The following is an 8208-nucleotide window of genomic DNA, read 5'->3' on the forward strand; positions in this document are numbered from 1 at the left end:
GCAGATGGATATTCCAGAGTGAAAGTGGGAGCGGATCACCATGGACTTTGTAGTTGGGCTCCCACGGACTTTGAAGAAGTTCGATATTGTTTGGGTGATTGTGGATCGGCTGACCAAGTCCGCGCATTTCATTCCAATTTGTACTACCTATTCTTTAGAGCGATTGGCAGATATCTATATCCGAGAGATTGTTCGCTTGTATGGTGTCCAGTTTCCATCATTTTAGATAGAGGCACTCAGTTTACTTTGCAGTTTTAGAGCGCCGTTCAGTTGGGTACTCAGGTTGAGTTGAGCACAACTTTTCACCCTCAGACGGACGGGCAGTTCGAGCGCACTATTCAGATATTGGAGGACATGTTGCGCGCTTGTGTGATTGACTTTGGTGGTTCATGGGATCAGTTTCGATCGCTCGCGGAGTTTGCTTACAACAACAGCTACCAGTCGAGTATTCAAATGGCTCCATATGAGGCTCTATATGGGAGGCGGTGTAGATCTCCAATTGGATGGTTCGAGCCAGGTGAGGCCAGGCTTTTGGGTACGGACTTAGTGCATGATGCTTTGGACAAGGTGAAGGTAATTCAGGAGAGGCTTCGTACAGCACAGTCGAGACAAAAGAGTTATGCTGACAGGAAGGTTCGTGATGTGTCCTATATGGTTGGGGAGAAGGTTCTACTGAAGGTTTCACCCATGAAGGGTGTTATGAGATTTTGGAAGAAGGGTAAATTGAGTCCTCGGTTCATTGGGAATTTTGAGGTGCTTCGAAGGATTGTGGAGGTGGCTTATGAGCTTGCTTTGCCACCTAGTTTGTCGAGTGTGCATCCGGTATTTCACATTTCTATGCTCCGGAAGTATACTGGAGATCCGTCTCATGTTCTGGAATTCAGCACGGTTCAGTTAGAGGGTGATTTGACCTATGATGTAGAGCCAGCAGCTATTTTGGGGCGTCAGGTTCGAAAGTTGAGATCAAAGGATATAGCTTCAGTGAAAGTGCAGTGGAGGGGTCAGCCCGTGGAGGAAGCTAGCTGGGAGACCGAGCGGGAGATGCGGAGCAGATATCCTCACCTATTTGAGGCTTCAGGTATGTTTCTTGACTTGTTCGAGGACGAACGTTTGTTTATGTCACGCCCCAACCTTGGGAGGCGTGGCTGGCACCCGGTGCCGTAGTGGCCCGAGCGTACCACTCTGAAACTCGTTCATTCCTTTTGTAACTATCATGGGCCAACATGGCCACAACTCGTAATGTACAATTGTAAGTGGACAACATTGTATCACTGAACCATTTTTCTTAAAACAGGAATACATATGGGCCGCCAAGGTCTCTGACATACTGTACAAAATGAACTTATGTCTACAAAGCCTCTGAGATTATTCGACATTAAATGGGACAGGGTACCGGCCTACCCATATGTCTGTAACAAAACTCTGACAATGATGACTCATAGACTTAGCTGTACTCCGAATGAGGTGGAGTCTTGCCGATCATTCGTTGAATGCCAATCTCGTCTACTATGAGGGCTCGTCAAACTGATTATCTATACCTGCAGGCATGAATGCAGCGTCCCCAAGTAAAGTACGTCAGTACGAATAATGCACTGAGTATGTAAGGTAGAACTGAGACATAACAATAAGTTAATATTTATTTAAAGACATATAAGGATCAACATGTTAGTATGGATAACTCTGTAAATCATGAAATACTTATAGTGCCATGCATATGCATATGCGTATGAATGCCATGTCGTGCATAGGTACATGTGCTCATAACATCATCAAGCCTCTGAGGGCATCCCATCTTATCATCTCGGCCATTGTGGGCAAAATCATCAATGTATACCAGCTGATCAGGTGGTTGTGCGTACATAACGCCGTAACCTTTTTCCCATATCCCATATACATGTATTTACATATATACGCGTATATAACGCCATCTGGTGCCACTGTGGGCAAAATCGTCAATGTATACCAGCTGATCAGGTGGTGGTGCGTATATAACACTGTAACCTTTTTCCATATCCCATATACATATATATACATATATACGTGTATATAACACCGTCTGAGTCATGGGTAAATGCACATGTGAATAAATGCAATACATGAGAAATACGTTAATAAAACTTCTCTGAATATCAAAAGACCATTATACCTCTAATTAATAATATTTTACAGGAATAAATAACATAGGCATCCTTTTCTCAAAATAATAATAATCAAGGTTTAAAGGGAAGTAGGCCCCATTAATTTAAGGAGAAAATTATTTATTTTACTGAACGTAGGTTACTGAACTACATGCTAATCAATTGGTGAAGCATGTTTAGACAAGTATTGATACAAACAATTCACAGTTGATAATAGCCATGTATTTGAATTAAGCCATAATCCCCTAGAGCAACTTATTCTGATGATAAATTTCATAATCTACACTGGTTAGTATACTCAACCGTCATAACTCATCATTTTGCCGACAACTTATCTTCCACTCAATTACTACAAGAAGAATGTATAAACAGAAGTTGCACTAAACATAAACAAAATGTTCAATAACACCAGATATGAAATTATTTGTGAAGCAAATATACCACGACTTGGAAGATGTAAGGAGTCGAACTACAATTTCAGGAACACCGTCACTGTAACCCAGTACTTAATAAAAGATTCAAGTACGACGAAATATCAATTCAGAAAACTTTGCAATGATTTTCATAGTTAGTAAGTAAAGATAAGGTTAAAGTGAATGGTCTAACAAACTCCTTTGAATTAGTACCGTAATTTGCATATCAATTCAAAACTTACGTATTTTTCTGAGACCCATGAATAGAAAATAAAATAATAGGAGACATGAAAATTCAAGAACATAGGCACCCCTAATACTTCTATGAATAGAGTCGTTTAAGGATGTTGTGCATTTGCTCGTTTCTTTTGTATAACTTGGATCATGCCAAAAAGAAAGAAGGGATGGCCCTAACATACCTGAGCCGATTTATTTGACAATCCCTCCAACACACGTCAAACGCGATAAAGCATGTTATTAAACCCATCAACCATTCTACCCTTATAAAACACTCTTGCCCAATCTTAAAGTGATAATCCCTTAGTTTAACAATGACCCATGATACCTAAAATAAAACCATGAACTAAGCTGTTCAAACAAGGCTAATGCAATTCCATCACGTTGCACTTAAAATTAAGTGAACGGATCTACTCATGTTTAAGTCCTAAAAAGTTCACAAATTAATTATGTAAGCTAATCAGTTTACTCTCACCTAATTTAACTTCTATGCACATGAGCTTCACTCAATACCTACTAGTTTTAAATCCTCTCCTAAACTCCTGAAGCATGTAGACAATATACTATGATTCCAATTCAAGGAGATAACAACTTTCAACTTTCATTTGAGCAACATAGAAGCTAGAATTCCCAACAGACAACTTAACTCATTTACATTCATATTTTGCACCTAGTTTCATATTCTCTTAGAAATAGAAACATGATTTTTTTTTGGAATCCATCAACGGAGATGGAAAGGTTCACATTCTTAGGGGTACTACACGAAAAATCTACAGATTTAATAAAGAAACTCATTTTTTTTAACAAACATCCAAACTTGTTGATAGGACATCCAAACTTATCAACTACCTCAATAGAGAACTAAATATGTACTTAGATATGCTTGAATATCACTTTGCAGGAATGAATAACATATACATCCTTAACTGCTAAGAATAAAAATACTTATAAAATAGCATTACATTTACGTATCGTTACTTGGATCATGCCAAAAGAAGAAAGGGTTAGCCTTAACATACCTGTACGTGCCATGGTCTTCTTCATGTTTAAACCGAAATTTATTTTCATGTCCCTTTTACTAATATTATACCGTAGGGATAAATTTCTAAAGTAGCTTGATATCTCCACCACACTTTACTCGCCCAATTCTAGCCCGTTGTCTCATATTTTCTTTCTTCACTTTTCTTGAAAATACCTTGGCAATATTTGCCCACTTTGATTTTTTTTCTTTAGAAAATATGTTCTGTAAATGGAGGACAACTAATATGCTTTCAAATCAAGTGCAGTAATACAAATCAACACTCTCCAAACTTGACAATAATAGTGAAGCCCTATATCTAGACCATAGTCACTACTCCTAGCCGAGAAGCTTGAACATGCTAAGGAATCAACATTTTAATAAACTCGCTAACTGATGCATGTTATGCGTGGATCTTCTGTTAAGTTGCCACCTTTCTATTTAATTCAATAGTCACACTATTGGCATGGAAGGGCTCCCACGTAATCCCATTTTTGAGATTTAAACTTTATCCAATAATCAATTAGGTAATATCCCGCTACTCGATAATTAATCAGTTACCCAGATAATTAAATATTATCCAATATTACTTAAAATACTACTCACTTTTAATATACTTTATACACCTTATTATAATATACTTTACTATCGTGATCATGTGGTGCCATATAAAATTAATGCATAAATTATTATTTTATTAAAATATCCAAGTTAAAAAAAAAGCACATATTTTCTTAACTTCTAATTTTTATATTATCTTAACTTCTAATTTTTCTAATCTCATATAAAGAGTAAAAAATTTCGCACGCTTAATCCTTAAAATGGTAAAAAGATAACCTTCTTTTCTTGTGAAAAAAATAATAATTTATATCTATACAATAAAGATCTCATAAATATTTCTCATATTATGTGTATAATTTAAAACATATTCGAAAGTAGTAATATTAATAACTATATAAAATCATTTTTTTTTCAAACCATTTTTTTTTGCTTACAAAAATGTTCCACTCAAAATACCATATCAAATATATATATAACGGTATCAAGGTTTTTAAACTTACCGGGTGTAACATCCTCCCCCCTTTAGAAACATTCGTCCTCGAATGTTAGCTCTTAGGGACTTAAAAAATTTTCACTAGGGCCTCCTCTGTAAATCAAACTTAAAACTCAAACTATATCTGAAGTCCCGACTATTCACAACCTTTTGTACTTGAGTATCTCGTATCTTCTTCACCTTTACCTTACTTACCTTTCAACCTCGTATCGTATCTTCTGTTTCATTCATAACCTCCCTTCAATATAGGCAAAAATTACGCCTTAAAGCTCTATTGTGCTACCTGCATCTATGGTGCATACAAAATCTAGTGAAAGCTTCATACTAACTTCGTACGACTCAGCTCTATGAACGATCTGGAAACAAAAGAAGGGTAACATTTCCCAAATGCCCTATAGCCTCTCAATTATAAATGTGGCGCACAATACACCCATAAGTGAGACTCTACTAGGCACGGCTTTGTAGACTCCCCAAGACACGACCCACTCTGATACCACTTTGTCAAGCCCCAACCTTGGGAAGCGTGGCTGGCACTCGGTGCTGCACTGGCCCGAGCGAACCACTCTGAAACTCATTCATTCCTTTTGTAGCTATCATGGGCCAACATGGCCACAACTCGTAATGTACAATTGTAAGTGGACAACATTGTATCACTGAACCATTTTTCTTAAAACAGGAATACATATGGGCCGTCAAGGTCTCTAACATACTGTACAAAATGAACCTCTGTCTACAAAGCCTCTAAGATTATTCGACATTACATGGGACAGGATACCGGCCTACCCATAAGTCTGTAACAAAACTCTGACATGATGACTCATAGACTTGGTTGTACTCCGAATAAGGAGGAGTCTTACCCATCATTCCTTGAATGCCAATCTCGTCTACTATGAGGGTTCGTCAAACTGATTATCTATACCGGCAAGCATAAATGCAACGTCCCCAAGAAAAGGATGTTAGTACGAATAATGTACTAAGTATGTAAGGTAGAACTGAGACATAACAATAAGTTAATATTTATTTAAAGACATATAAGAATCAACCTGTAAGTCTGGATAACTCTGTAAATCATGAAATATGTAACGACCCGACCGGTCGTTTTGAGCTCTAGCGCATCGTTCAGCGGTTTAAGCCCTAAGTAGCTTCACTTCAGGTATTATAACTTGTACGCGCGGTCGTAATTGAATTTCGGGAAGTTCGGTGTAGATTTGGAGAGAGAATTCTCATTTCGGAAGCTTTAAGTTGAAAGACTTGACTAAGATTGGATTTTTGAGTAAACTACCTCAGAATCAGGATTCGAAGGTTCCAGCAGGTTCGTATGATAATTTCGGACTTGGGCGTATGTCCGGATCGGGTTTTGGAAAACCCGAGAACGTTTTGGCACCTATTGTGGAAGTTAGCATTTTTGGAAGAATTTCATAAGTTTGGGTTGAAGTGCATTTTAGTGTTATCATTGTCTGTTTGGGATTCCGAGTCTGGAAATAGCTCCGTATGGTGATTCTGGTGTTGGGAGCGCGATCGGAAGTGAATTCTGTGGTCCGTGGGTCATTTTGGAGTCATTTGGCTAAAGATAGAAATTTGAAGGTTTTTGAGAAGTTTGATCGAGAGTTGACTTTTTTATATTGGGGTCGGATTCCGATTCCGGAAGTTGGAGTAGGTCCGTAATGTCGAATATGACTTGTGTGCAAAATTTGAGGTCAATCGGATGTAATTTGATAGGTTTCGACATTGAATGTTGAAGTTTGAATTTCTCAAGTTCATCAAGTTTGATTTGGGGTGCGATTCGTAATTTTAGCGTTGTTTGATATGATTTGAGGCCTCGAGCGAGTCCGTAATGTGTTTTGGGACTGGTTGGCATGATTGGTTGGAGTCCCGGGGGCCTCAGGTGGATTTCAGATGGTTAACGGATCAATTTTGGAATTTGAAGAAGAAGTGATCAGCTGCCTTCTGGTGTAACCGCACCTGCGAGGTTTGGGCCGCAGGTGCAGCACCGCAGAAGCGGCCCTTGGGTCGCAGAAGCGGAAATGGGCCGGCTAGGTTGGGACGGCAGATGAGGTCGTTTTGTCGCAGATGCGTGACCGCACCTGCGGAAGGTGAAGCACAGATGCGCAAGCTGAGGCTAGGAGGAGGACCGCAGAAGCGGATAGCAGAACCGCAGAAGCGGTCAAGTGACCGCAGGTGCGGAAATGCTGGAATCAGTAAGGTTGTTTAAAATGGGGGTTTAACTCATTTCAACCCCATTTTCTCCAGGGGAGCCGATCTTTGGGCGATTTTGGAGCTCCATCCTTGTCATCCATGTCAAGGTAAGTGGTTTCTACTAATTTTGAGTTAAATACTTGGATTATATATGGATTAGAGCATTAAATTAGTGAAAAATTGTGGGTTTTTGGTGGAAGACCTAGAAATTTATATTTTTGAATTTTTACCACGATTTTGGACATGAAATTAAGAGTAAATTATATATTTGAGTTCGTGAGGCCATGGGTAAACTTTATCTTCGAAAAATTTTGGAATCCGGGCACGTGGGCCCGAGGGCGATTTTGTCAACTTTTCGATCGGGGTTAGGAATTGTTATAAATTGGATTAATATGAGTAGTTGATCATATATTAATGGATCTGCGTAATTATTGGCTAGTTTTTGAGCATTGTGCATCGAATTGAGTCTTCGGAAAGGCGTGGAAGGCCGGTTATGGAACTTCGGAGCGAGGTGAGTCTCCTTTCTAACCTTGTAAGAGGGAATTGTCCCCATATGTGAATTAATTGAATATGTGCTGCTAATTGTGGGGGGATACGTACGCACGAGGTGACGAGAGTCCGTGCGTAGCTACTATTATGCTTATATCCGGGTAGTCTATGACCCAAAAGCATGCTTACTTGTGATAAATGCAACCCTATTGATTGTTTAAATTGCTTAAATCATATCAAAGTGGCAAATGATTTTCTAAAAGAGTAAAATTTCATTTTTCATGGCTTGTAAAATGGGAAATTTTTACACCTCCTTGAATAATTGTCTCCTCGATGAATGACTCTTTGAGTATGTGTTTCTATGTGTACCTGCGTCGCATGTATGATTCGCGAGCAGGGTGATTGTTTATTTATGTTTGACCGCGTCACATGTATGATTCGCGAGCGGGGTAATAGATGCATCAATGGTAAAAAGATAACCTTCTTTTCTTGTGAAAAAAATAATAATTTATATCTATACAATAAAGAAAATCTCATAAATGTTTCTCATATTATGTGTATAATTTAAAACATATTCGAAAGTAGTAATACCTTTTTTTTTTCAAACCATTTTTTTTTGCTTACAAAAATATTCCACTCAATAAATATATATATATATATATA

Source organism: Nicotiana attenuata, unplaced genomic scaffold (genome assembly GCF_001879085.1).
Source record: "Nicotiana attenuata strain UT unplaced genomic scaffold, NIATTr2, whole genome shotgun sequence".
Taxonomy (NCBI): domain Eukaryota; kingdom Viridiplantae; phylum Streptophyta; class Magnoliopsida; order Solanales; family Solanaceae; genus Nicotiana; species Nicotiana attenuata.